The sequence below is a fragment of the Phaethon aethereus genome (assembly GCF_964289735.1).
Source record: "Phaethon aethereus genome assembly, chromosome: 2".
Taxonomy (NCBI): domain Eukaryota; kingdom Metazoa; phylum Chordata; class Aves; order Phaethontiformes; family Phaethontidae; genus Phaethon; species Phaethon aethereus.
The window spans coordinates 101,215,614-101,229,340 of NC_138582.1; positions in this window are offsets into that span (position 1 = coordinate 101,215,614).

Sequence of the window (13,727 nt, forward strand, 5' to 3'; positions counted from 1 at the left end):
TAGCAGTGTTTGCTGCTAGTTTTGTTTGTAATATATTTGTAGAAGTTTTAGTGACTAACTTGCCTTTGGTACATATAAGTATCTGATACTCATTCCATATGCTAATTGTGAACTTTACCACTGTAACTGGAAGTTTGAAATGCAGTAAAATACGCTGGTTGTGTTAATTTACAATTAAGTGATATGAAGTGTCTCTGGTGCTGCCTTCTTGATGGAAGGGAATTGATGCTTCTAGAAAGGAAGAGATCTTAAATTGTGGTTATGAAGCAGTGTCTTAGGTGAGGGAACTGCAATACTGACAGTCTTCTGGGTTTTTTGTTGTTTTACTTAAAAAAAAAAAAAAAACACAAACAAAACAAAAAATTCTTGTTGGTTCTTCAGTGTGGAACTTTGATAGTGATTATTATAATGAAAGCAGTAATGGAGACTTGCGAAGATGTTCAATCCAGTTCTGAGCAAGCCCATGTGAACTAGTAAGTGCAACTGAAAGCAATGAAGGCAGGCATCTAGTGTATCCAACTATCTGTCATTCTTCCACTGATGACATGGCTGCTTTAGTAGCAGAGCTGCCATCTGTGGTCCTTTGGTGAAGGGAAATTTCCCTTTCTTGCTTGCTCTTGGGGAGAGAGAACAATGTATGCACTGGTAATAAATGCTGCTAGAGCACAATCATGGCTTTGCTTAATGAAAGTAAAGCTGTTGGCTACTTTGTGCCTGTAACAATACTGTACTGGCCTGAAATAAAGAATTTTGAATATTTCATAGAATATGCTGGGTTTTCATTATAAATGCAATTTTTAAAATTTTAATTTAATCTCTTTGAAGGTAAGTCACTACTAATAGGACTTTTTTTTAAGCTGAGAATTAGTGAAGTTGACAGCCACTCTAACACACTGAAGAGAAAAGAACAGTCAATAATGTAAGGAAAAGTATTATTGCAGAATAACTTGACAGCCCCTCGAAATTGAATGCATCTGTATTAAAGATCTTCACTTTTTTATTTAAATTTTTTTTTTTTGTACTAGCTTACAGGACTTGACACTCTCAAATTAGACAAGCAATCATTTAATGTTTGGAATGGCTTCAGTGTTGGTTCCTATCTTCTCAGGAGAGATGATTCTATATGTGTCTATGTAATCAGTACATCTTTGCCTGTATGCTTGAACATCTGATAAATAATCACTAAAATAATTATTTAGAACTAATTTTAAATGTAGGGTCTATTCTGCCAAAAATAGATACTATGCAAATAAATTTCTTTTCAGGGCTGGTGGAAGGAGGAAATGACAGGTTATAGAACAGCATTGTCCTGGAATTAGCGAAGTGTGAGGAAAACCAGCACTTCTTGGTGAGTGTTCTAAATGAGGAATAAAGTTAATATGTCATTCATGAAAAGGACGCTCTAAATAGAACGTAATTATTATTTCCTCATCCAGAAAGTCTTCAAGTGTGATGTAAAAGCTTGTTACTCCTATCCTGTGTTGCATAGATGCAAAATCATCTCTGGCTTCCTCTGATTTTAAAGATCAGTTTAGCAATCTTTCTAATGCAGTCTCATGATGTGTACCACATGTATTTATTGGCATTCCAAAAAGGTAGAAAATCCCTCCATATATTTCCAAACACAAATTCTTTCAAAGAGAGATTTAAACTCAGAGAATGAGCCTTTTGGTACAGGTGAGAAGCGCAAATACATCAGGACGTACTACTAAATATTTCTTGAAAAGGAACAGTTCAGTGTCAAATGAGCACCAAATTCATAAATGGGAGACCTAATTTGGCAATTCTCCAATTTTTTTTTCTATAAATCTCTCTGTATCATGCTGTATAGTGTCTTTAATTTGAATCGGTAGCAATTCTAAATAAACAAATACTTTTCATTTCTCTGACTTCAGATTTTAATTTTTCATCTGCAGAGCTCTTTCAAAAGATGCAAGTGAAAAATAAATGGAACTGTTTTACCATAAAGCCACTTCAGCTATGAAAAACCACAGTAGCTCCCCCTTGATTCAGAAATTATCAGTTCATTTCCTGCCTGGCAGGAAAAAAGTGTAAAAGGAAAAAAATTAATCTACAAATGCTAGATCTCTGAGGCGCTCTCTGTTAAGTTAGTTTGCAAGAATAGAGGATGCAGCTGAAGCTGAGCTCCAGCTCTGATTTGCTTTCAGGAATAGCCCATCTCTATTGAGAGTGTGTAAGAGTAACAGTCTGCCTATGATAGAACTAGCTGTGAGTTTTCTCTGTGAACTTCCATATTTGCACAGCAAAGACAGGAAGTTCTTTAGGGATTTTTTTTGTGTTGGGAAAGGAGATTGGGAATCGTTCCATTTGCTGGAAAACCTGAGTTGCTCCTAAACCTTCTTTGTGCTTTGCAGAACAAATTGAGATCCAGAGTTCTTGCAAAACTCTATTTACTTGTAATACGTTAGTGGGACTATACTGAATTTAACTGCTTGTCTATCTTGCTTTCCCTCTTGTTTTCAGTAAAAATCCATAAGGGAGCCATCTCCTTTTCACTGGTATGTATTAGCTAAATTGTTTGCTTCCAGTATTTTATTACTGTTAAACCACATGCTGCCTAGCTCTTTTTCTGTTGGAAGTGTTGATTGCCTCATTCATTTCCCAGAATGTTGTAGAGTTGTACTTAAAACCGTGAATTCACAAATGGAAACATATTTCTAATGTAGGTATGAAATCTGCTTCAAATTTTCTAACAGAAATGCCTTGTTTTACTAGAGTAAGCCTTATTCCAGTTGTGAATATTCACTTAACTGACCTTTTCATAAATGGTGAAATCCTAGCTCTGTGCAGCTATTAACAGTTCCTACTGACTTTGGAGAAGGCATGTTTTTACCTTCTAGATATTTTGAGTCATACCACTTAAGTGGACTTTCCTCTTCTTACTCTTGCTACCATCTGTAGACCTCACACAGGAAAACTGGTGGGGTGTTTTGTGGTTTGTTTTTTGTTGTTGTTGTTTTTCTTAATCAGCAAAGGTAGCTGGATTCCTGTGACTAGTTCCTTTGAACTACTCGTTGCAAGGTTTGAGCAAGACTTAATTTTGTATCTCCCGATGAGCTTTCAGGAATCAAGTAAACTGCCTTTATTATGATTTCTAAAATTACCAAAACTCTGCAAGACAATTCAATATTTAACAGCACTGCTGTGTAAAGTCTGTTTAAGGAGTACGTACACTTTAAAATTAATGATCTTTTAAAATGTTTCAATATATTTGGAAAAGTTGTATTCAGAAATTATTTATTGATTAGTTGGATAATGGTGGCTTTTTAAAAATTATTTTTCCTTTAGTTTAGTTAGTATCTTGAATTTATAGGGCTTTTTGTTTTGGGATGGGTTTTTTTTGTTGTTTTTAGAGTAAAGCTTTGTGTACAAACAATTAATTTTCCTCAGCCCCTAAATGGAAAGTTCATTTGCAATCAAATATGTGCCTGGAGTATTGGGGTTTGCTTTAATCAGAAACAAGTGCATACACTCTTGGAGATAGAGGGCCTGATGTGTCTTTGTTAGGAAATCTTCCCTTGACTTAAACAATGTTTTTTTTTACCCTATTGTCAAACATTTTAAAGCAGTAGTGTTGATTCTTTATTTTACACTTAAATTCTGCATCAGAGCAGTTGCCTCTTATCCTTAACATGCAGTTTTGTAACTACATTAAGATCATAAAGGGAAGATATTAGTGTTTGCATTGTGCTCCCTTGAAATCTCTCCATTCCAAGAAAGAAGATTCCAGTTTTCTTGGGAGGATGCCCAGTGGGTATCAAAAGCAAAATACTGGAAATGAGTAACAAAGTATTGCAGCAAGTATCAATCTTGGGCCAATGCTTATCCCCATAGTGAGGCACATTAATGTGTTGCAATGTTTCAGATACCCTACCTCCCCTTGGTGTTCCGATATGCACCTTATCAAACTCTTCAAAGTTCACTAGGTTCCCCATTGTATTTTGAAATTATATCGGCTTGATTCAAGTCATGACTAATACTACTCATGGTCACTTCTAAGTGAAAATGTAGGGAGGAAAAAAAGAAGGGTGGTGTGTTGTGGGGTTTTTTGTTTGTTTTGTTTTGTTTTTTTCCTGTGGGTAAGTGGCACATGTTCAGTGAGAACTTTAAACAGAACTATATGGTACATGAATACAATAATGGCATACTTATAGCAGGCAATTTAATTTGGTCAAATCAGTCTTGTATACAGGGCTCCAGGGTTTGCTTCAGAACCGATAGGGTGAGTAATAGTTGTCTTGGCAGGGGGTGGGAAGGGAAGCAGGGCAGGTTTCTCAGCATGAAGGGTAAAACTCAAGAGTTTATACTGTTTACACTTTCACCTCCAGTATGCTTTGGTCCTTTTCCATTGTCAGAAATCTTGTACTCCTCTTAGGTAGGACTGTCAGCAATGCATGTTACTGCACGAATAGGAAACTATTGAATATGTCACTTTTGATTGTGGTTTTGTCCAGAATAATTTGTATCACTCCCAGTCATTCTCCTGTCTTTACCCAGGATCTGTTTACTTGTTGGAAAGGTGTACGAAGCATTATGTATTTACAAAGTTCTCCCAGTGATGCAAGAAATTAATAAATATAAAGGCCACTTCAGAAGCTCCCTTTGAAGACTACGTACCACAGCCAGATCCAGATAGTGGCTGGAGAGTTTGAAGGCTGAAATATAAAAGATTATCAAAGAAGTCAGTTCTAATGCCTCGTGATTTACGTGCAGAGTTCCCTCGTGTTCCTTAGACACGAGCTAGGCCAAGGCACTAAGTGCTTTTTTGTCTGAGCTACTGAACTCTTCACTGAGCTTTTAAGACCAAATAAAACTACGGGCACGAGCCTATACTAAAAAAATTAACCACTGATGAGACTGAGTGTGTCTAGTGTGGACGCTGCATGTGGGTTTTACATTTTTGTTCAGTATTTTTCTTTCAAGCAGTTAGTTACCTTATCTCACGTTGTTGTTCTTGCATTGCAGTACCATTCAGAAGTACTGGGTTCTGGGAAGCTTTTAAGAAGAAGCTGAAATTCTATAAAAGTTGAGGGGGGAAAATGCAAAATAACGCTCGCTCCCACAAGTCCATAGGAAAATTCTTGCAGAGATTTTAGTATTTTTGTTTCCTCTGAAAAAGAGCCTTGTTTAAAAATTGAGCTTTTTTAGAAGCTTCTGAGTTGATTTTTATTTTTTTTATCCTCCTAGCAACCTTCCAGTCTATGCATTGCAGTACATTCCTCTATGTGAATTGTTTCATTCTTAATAAACTGATTTGGGGATACATTTGACCACAGCCCTCAAAAAACCTATGCCAAGGTATTACTCTTTCTTTCTGCTATTCAGTAAAAATGCATCCAAGACTTCAGAAAATTTAACAGTATATTCTCTGCTAAGCTGTTAAGCAGTTAACTTTGTCTTGTTTGAAACAGGGTCCTGGTTTGCCCTAAGGTGTCAGACCACACCTGACAAGTTATAAATTTGATGATTCATAAAGTGTGGTTAACTGGGTGTTGGGAATATCTAAGGAAGCTAATCCTGTTTGATAGAGAAAACAATGGTAGTCTTCAGCTAACAAAGCAAAAATATGCTCACTGTGAAAGGTAAATGTTTAATAGAAACCTCATCTCCATTTACGTAAATGCCAGTGTTTTGAAAGGTATTTTCTTTTTCTGCTGTTACCTAACAGGAAAAAAAAAATGCACAGTTCTGTACTTGAGCACTCCTAGCTCATTTTCCTTTGCAGTTCCTAACTTCAAATATTCAATATGTCATTTAATAAACATGTTTTGGATTCCTTTATATGCCATTTGTAGTTTCAATGTTGTTTTCAAGCTTTCTTCCCCGCCCAGGTTGTAGAGAGATTTGGAGGAGGAAAGGGTTGGTTTTCGTTTGTTCTTAATGAGGGATTTAATGTATTTCTTAATGAAACTGTGTTTAATGCATTAAAATATGACCAAAGGCTCTCCTGCAAGCCTTTACTTGTTCACTGAAGTTAAAGGCTTATTTATATGAACGTTTCGTGATCAGTCTTCTGATTGATGCTTTTTAAAGTTTTTGTACAAATTGTATTTCAAGTAGCAATTTAAATATTTCTGTACACTGTTAGTACATCACCACATGCAGCAAAACCACAAGACCCTGAGGTACTCAAATCTCTCTAAATAAAACAAGCCACAGGGTCACAGATAAATAGATGCAAATATGGGGGGGTGGGAATTGCAAGGTGCTTGAAGTCTGTCTACTGTATAAATATCTAAGATACCAAATAGGTAAGGCTGTAGCAACAGTGAAAGAAAACATAAGCAAAGCCAGTTACTTCAGTCCATAAATGAAGGTTACGGTGTGCAGATCCTCTTTGCTCTTGGACAGAACCCAGCAATAGAGACAGAGGGCTGTTTAACAACTGCCTTTGCAGCATCTGTAGCTGCCTGTTCCTTTAACTGGTGGTTAATCCAGAAAATGGAGGTTTACTTTGTGTGCATTTCTGTTGTCCTGGAATGAAACACTTTATTGCAAATATGTGAAGTTTTATATAAGCTGCATTAGGTTTGGTGTGAAAATTGTAACTTAAAATGTGTGTGGCACGGGTTGGTTGTGGTTCAGATCTTTTATCTATGTTGCTCTGACATACTGTTTTTGAGTCCTGTTTGCAAACTACCAAAGGATGATTGTTCCTTGCTAATTACCCTTACTGAAGTAACAGGAGGGCTAGGCGATGTGGTGATAAGCCTAAGTCAGAATGAGCTGTAGTGATGTTCATGAGACAGAATTACTGTAGCGAGACAGCCAAAAAAGGCCAGACAGAAGAAAAGTGATCTGCTGCTTGAAGCACGGCAAATGAGGGGCAAATATTTGAAATACAGACGCATAGTGAAAGGGAGAAACTCAAGAGATGGTAATGCTAAAGAAGGCCTGTGAGTGATAGCAGGTAGCAAGTTAGTTGCTAAGTTACGAGGCAATTTTGGACAGCAGCTACGTAGGCAAGGATGGCTTAACGGGTCTGTGCCCATGTTCAGAGATTATACGGAAACACTATGTCAGCGTCAAATCCTACATCATCGCACGCGGAGTACAGTGATTCCGTTGCTGGGAAAGATATCTGCGTTGCCAGAGAAAGGAGCTGCCTTGCTTTTTGCTCCATGTAGGGCTGGGGGAGGGGGGAGCACCAGCCTTTGTGCCTCGCTTTGTCCCACACTCGGATGAGTCCTCCAAATTCCTGCTCCTACTGGAATAATTATATAGGGAAATCCGGCTTTTAAAAGCAGAGAGGTAGTTCCTGCCTATTTTTCATAGCCCTTCCTAGCAGGGCTGCAAGCACTGAAAAATTCTGCCCTCTCAGAAGAGATCCCAGCCTGCCCAAGGATAGGAAACAATGGCTCTTGGCATAATCTTTTCTGCAGTGGGGATGAAATAGGACTGTTGAATGATAAAAAGAGACTCTAATCGTTTGCTGGGATCCCGAGGGCTGAAGGGCTTTTCTCCCAGAATGGATTCTAGCTTTTCCAAAGACAAAGAATGGTGAATTCAGTAATGAGTCCCTAGCTAGTCAGCATAATAGATTCACTCTATTTAAACCTTGTCCCGAGAGACATTTATGCGGGTTGCCTTTTTTTATTTGTGGTCTCTGCTACCATAGAGCTGAGATCGATGAAACTGCTCATCAAATCTGTAACTAGCATGTATGATGGAGGTTGATAAATATGGCTAAGTACAGTTAGGTATTACGTGGACTTTATTTCTTGCAGCAGACTGACATAAGCTGTTGCCAGAATCTGGATTTCATTCTTTTTGGTATGTGATCAATGTTAGTCAACTTAAGAAGCCACATTTGATCTATATGACAATTATGATTCTCTGAGCTCTTTCCCTAGTAATGTCCAATTTAATTTACCATGGATTGCTACCTCCAGTAGTACGGGGGGCTTTTCAAATAATATAAAGGAAAGAATACTTGGAGATATAAAAGGAAAATTGCATGAAAAGTAGTACAGTTTTACCAAGAGTAGATTGCGCCAGACTAATTTGGCAATTTTCTTTGGTAATAACTGAATAACAGACTTTGTAGGCAAAAGAAACGCAATAGATCTAATAGATCTTGACTTCAGGTTCCACATAATCTAGCTTGAAGCAGATACAAAGATAATGCTGTTAAGAAGTATCCTCATGATGGTAAGACAAAAAGTTCTGTTCCCCAGTGTTCAAGAAAGACCAATTCAAACTGTAAGTGTTCTGGAGAAGGGCTACTAGGATGTTCAGAAACGTGATTTATTTAGCCTAACAAATGAAAATTGAAGCTAAGCTAACTCTGGGCATGCTCTCAAGGGTACTATGTTAGTAGCAAACACAAGAAAAAGGAAAGAATTATTTAAGGTGAAGGACACAGACTTGCCATAAGTACACCTAGGATGGAAATTATAAATATGTTCCTGACCACCAGGGAATTTAGGATTTGGAATAGTGATCCAATAGAAGCAGCCAGAAGAAATCTGATTGGAAGACTAGCATGAACCAACATGGTCACATTATACTGTGTGGTGCTTATGTTAGCAAAGACAGGACTCCACAGGGAACTTACCTCGGTTGTAGGTTTATAAAAACACTGGAGGGAAATGCTTTTTATTTTTTGACTAGCTGGAAACTTTTTTTACAGAGTTGTGACTACAACATTATATCTATTGGTTCAAGTGTCAGGACTATGTCAGCATTTTTTTACAGTAATTTCAGTAGATCAAAACCCACGTCATTCCCTAGTGTTCAATGAGTATGAAAAATGTGATTTTTAAAGGGGGGGGCGTGTTGTCTTCTAGAGATAACTTACTGTAAAACTCGAGACAGCACTAGTGGGCTACTCCCTTCAATATGGCATGAGTTTGAAAGGGGAAACATCTAGATTCTAAAGTGCACTAAGCCTTACTTTCATCTTGAAATAATCTTCTAAATTTCTTTAAAGATATTTTTAATATATGTGAACATCTAGTTGTAGCTAAAGATAATTTACACTTCAGTTATCCTCCCTTCCTGCTAGGTCCTCAGCAGATGAACAATCCCAGGAAGAGTCTTTAGCCTAGGTACTCTCTACCTCACTACGCCTTGACGGATATTCTGTCGTGCTCTCGGAAGTCCAAAGGTGAAAAAGGGTAAGTGTATATATGTATATGTATGTGTGTCTGCTCACGTGCAGGGAGGGTAAGGAAGGACACATCTGCCCTGTTTTACATTCACTGTGCCCAGCCCTAGTGTTTATGCACACAGTTACGTCTGTACACACAGTCCTGGTATGAACAAAGGAGTTTCTCATGCTGCTATGAAAGCTGTTTCTTAGAGTGCCAAAATCCTAGGCCCATAAGCAATGTGGTTGTTTTACAGTCTTCTCAACTTCCCTCTATGATCTGCACCTTCCTTTCCCTACTCAGCCCCAAACTGCAAAAGCCAACTCATTTCACCAGAGCTTTAGCGCCTTGCTCCCCTTCAGTCTGGGCACCTCCCAGAGCTACCTCTGCTGCTTCTCACTGTCCTGGTCCTGCAAGACCTCTTGCTGGAGATCTGGAGCGGTAATTCAACAGCTGACCTCAGCCCAAATGAGACTCATAGGAAATTGTAGCCATTTTCAGGAGAAACAGACAAAATGGAAACCTTTCCTGGTATCTTGATGGCACAAGTAACCTCTGCTCCTTTACTGTTCACCAATTCCAACTGCTGGTCATCATCCAGTTCTCAGATGTTGCAACGCTGCACTGCAAGCCTCTGTTTTTTTTGTGCTTTGTTCTGTAGCCCCGCGCTGCTGGCAACGCCATGTTTGGCCTTTGGTGAAATGACACACATCTGCTGTTCCTGAAGTGCTGTTATCCTGCCCTCCTCAGCCAGTTGAAGAGTTGCTCTAGCTGAGATGTTAAGGTGTGATGGGGAGAGGAAATTAAGTCATTTGGGAGGTGCAAGTTTTCAGCTTGCCTGTCCTCAGTTATTTACTACTTTGTTTAGGTTTCCTGGGGAGAAATAGATAAGGCCCTTTAAAGAAGGTTTTTAATTGGCAGCGTGGTAAAGTGGCAGTGGGAGTGTGTATTGAAGAAACTGGAATAAACAACAAAACCAAAAAAACCCATAAGGTCATGATTCAAGCAAATATGCTGGAGGGAGCACTTGGAGCAGTCGACATTTATTGCTCAATGTAGTCTAAAGTCCGGGCAGCGTGGGGATGCAGTCCAATGGAGCTCTGCTAAAGCTGGGAATGGAGAGGTGCACAGGGAGCAGACCACAGAGGAGGCAACATGTTTTCCTTTGGAAAGGGGCAGTAATGGTTGTGCAGTAGTCGAGAAGTATTTAGCCATATAAAAGGTCTCCGTGTTAGCAGCAGCAATGGAAGGTTTTGCACATTTCTTTATTAAAAAAAGAAATCAGACATTAACTTCTAGTGTGAGATAGCAGGTCAGTCACCATTTCTTACACAAACCATTGCAGCTGAAAATGACTGTGGGAAAACTTCCTAATTAGCCCTGTTGTTGTTTTTGTTTTTTAAGAAGAGAAAAGTAGCTGAACTTCTGAATCAAGTTTCCTGTGGAAACAAAGCTTACACAATCAGTGTTTGTCCTGTACCTAATAATTTTGGTAACCTTCTGGCAAATCAGATTTTTGACTAAAGTTGAAAGAGTGATAATGTTAGACATAATTTTTTTTTTAAACATTTCATGAAATCTGGCAGCAGGATAAGGGACAGAGAGTCAGGTTACTGCCTTGACTTAAGAAAAGGCAAGAGGAACTCAGCCATTATATGTTGCTTGCCAGCCAGCTGGCCTGTCAGCACACACGTGCCGACAGTGCATGTTTTTATAGCTCCAGACTAGTCCCAGAGTTTGTTGTCTCTTGGTAGTGACAGTGTCATCAGAAGCATGAGGAGAGCTGGGATTGCTGTGGTGAAGGAGAAGGAGATGTGGGACAAAGGACACAAATCCATAGGAAATCAGGCTTCGTTAGTTCTGCTGCTCAGGAACAACGTGTTTGTCTAACAATAGCTTTCTGCCTGAGCACATACGTCAGAACCAGATTAGATTTCTATTTGCATACCTCCTTACCTTTCTCAGGAATGCCTCCGGCATAAAACTTCTCAATTTCTCTTTCTTCCTTAAGGCATGGTCTCTCCTGGAGAGTAACTGTAAAAGCTGCATCTTATTTCTTAATAGATTTATTACTTTGTTTACTTAAAGTCAGATGAACTGGGTTTAATAACAACATCAAATGTTTTCTGCTTTTTTAAATCCTCTTGGCTCTTCAGAAACAACATAACAGAGAGAGAGCAAATGAGCTGGATGCAATTCCATGTTGTGCGCACATGCTGAGAGCAGAACCTGAAGATAGTATTGTTGTGCGATGTAAACAAGGCATAAATTTATCCTACAGAACACTTGTAGCCAATGATCTGAGGGGGAAAAAAATCCAGTGAATTTCTGAAGCATAGGATGAGCCTGCAGCACTGACAGGAAGAACAGGATTTTTTTGTTTTCTTGTAAACGGAGCACATTTTATATGTACTTGTTGAAATAATAAGCATAAAAAAAAAAAAAAAACCACAAGAAAACTTTTACAGCCACTGTTCAAAAGAATGCTGTAGTATCCAAGGGAGTTTTTAATCTGCAGGGAGAGAGAATAGGGGCTGTGCTCTTCTTTTTGTCTTATGTAGTCTAAGGTCTGTATTGTGCTCATTATAATGATATCAGTGCTTCTAAATTAAAGTACCAATGCCCAGATTCCACGGGGATGTGTGTCACAGAAATGCACGTGCTAGTAATTAAAACAGAGTTTTCAAATATTGCTTCAGATTCAGACAAGAACCTTTTTAATGCAGTTGTGTAATAAAAAAAAGGAAGCTAGAGACAAACTGAGGGGCAGCATTAATACATGACACAGCCACTGACACAACATAAGACCTTGCATGCTATTGTTGCCGCTAGACACACCGAAGAAAAGAAGTGTTTTCAAACACTAGGTAGCATTTCAGAAGCTCAACCTTTATGGAAGTCCATCCAAACCCTAGCTGAATGTTCCCACTGCTAACCACTTTGAACATTCATTCCAAAGAATAACTAGTCATGTCGAAAGAAAATGAGATACGATTACAATTAAACAGACATTACTTTATTAGATCCTACCACTGGGCTACTCAGTATCCAGCCATTAGTATTGTGCCTTTTCAGGGGCAAGTATTTGATGCTTCAAGGGGGGGGGAAAAAAAAAAAAAGGCATAAAGAGCCAACTAAGCTGTGCTGCACTTTGTGGTGATAGGGGATAGTCCTTCCTGATCCCCCCATGGACAACGGGTTTGTGAAAAGAAATACAGAGCAATTACCCTAATCACTGTCTTAGCAAATGCGATTAATGATCAAATAGTTTTTCAACATTTCGGCAAATCCTGTCTTAGTGTTATTTACCTTGAATTATTCCCACAGCAATAAGCTATGTAAGTTGACGAAATGTGAATACAAAAAACACTACCTTTTGTGTCCCAGGGGTGCTATAACTTGATTATATCCAACCTACTCTTTAGCAGCTGACCTAATTTTTTTCTCTTGTTATAATTTTAGAAGGAAGTTTTTACAGACTCTTTTTACATGATATAGATTAATACTCCAAGGTATCTTGGACAAAAAAGGACATGAAAAATAGTCTTTTGTTCCTGGTACATTGTTGGTTTTAATTCAGTTGGGTGTGTCTGGTGGAGAAATAGAGGAGCCTAATTTTAAGATTTTCTGATTTTGTTCACCTTGCATTTATGTGTTCTGAGGCTAAAACAAAGCTTGTGTTGCACATGTACAGCAGCTAATGAATTAGCTCCAGTCATCAGTTTAACTGCTAGGAAATTTTACACTGGGTCAAACCTAACAAATTGGTACGCTTACAGTGTAGCAGCTCAGATCTACTTTCAAAACAAACACCTCAAATGTGTCATTAAAAAGCTAAAATACACCCACTGGCAAGGCCTGCATCCCAATAAGGTGGCCACATGAGTCCTAGGCTGAGTCAAGGGGATCCTGCTAAAAGCAAAACTTTGCCCAGTGCAGTGGCAAAGGGGATGGAATTTGTCTCACACAATTTTTGCAGTTACTTGCTATAGTCTGTCGATGTTTGCTCAGTCACACCTAGTCAAACTGGTTTACGTTGTCTCCTGCCTCGTCATTTGTAAGTAATCCTTTCTTCTTTTTCTTTTTTTTTTTTTAAACTTGCTGATGCTCACAGTTGTGTTAGAATTGTTATTAGAAAGTATCAAGGTGGAAAAAATAGAGTGGGCTTCAGAGGCCTTGTTTGGAGCTCGGATTTAACTGCTTAAAATCACTTGCTTGTGGTATATGTTCATTTAGCAATTAATACATATGACTGAGTGTAGCGTAGTGCTTCAGAGTCTTCCCAGCCCTCCCCTATGTGGTTCAAGTAACTATGTTTTTCTGTCATGGTACATGCCTAGTGAGAAATAGGAAAGTGGTTTTTGAACAGCATGAGCTGAAACTTTTCCCCTTGCTCACAAGGGGAGAAAGTCTGGCTTGCAGCAATTTTTAATCCAGGAATGTAAATTCTGAGGAGATGAAGTCTCTTGAATAGCTGTGACAGCAGTCCTAATTGAGAGTAAAGCATTCTGGGACTAAATAAATGGCACACCAGAGAGAGAAGGAGATCTGGAAGGAGCTTGCTGAAACTGTGGATGAGTAACCTAGGTTATTGTGCTAATGAGATTATGTTTT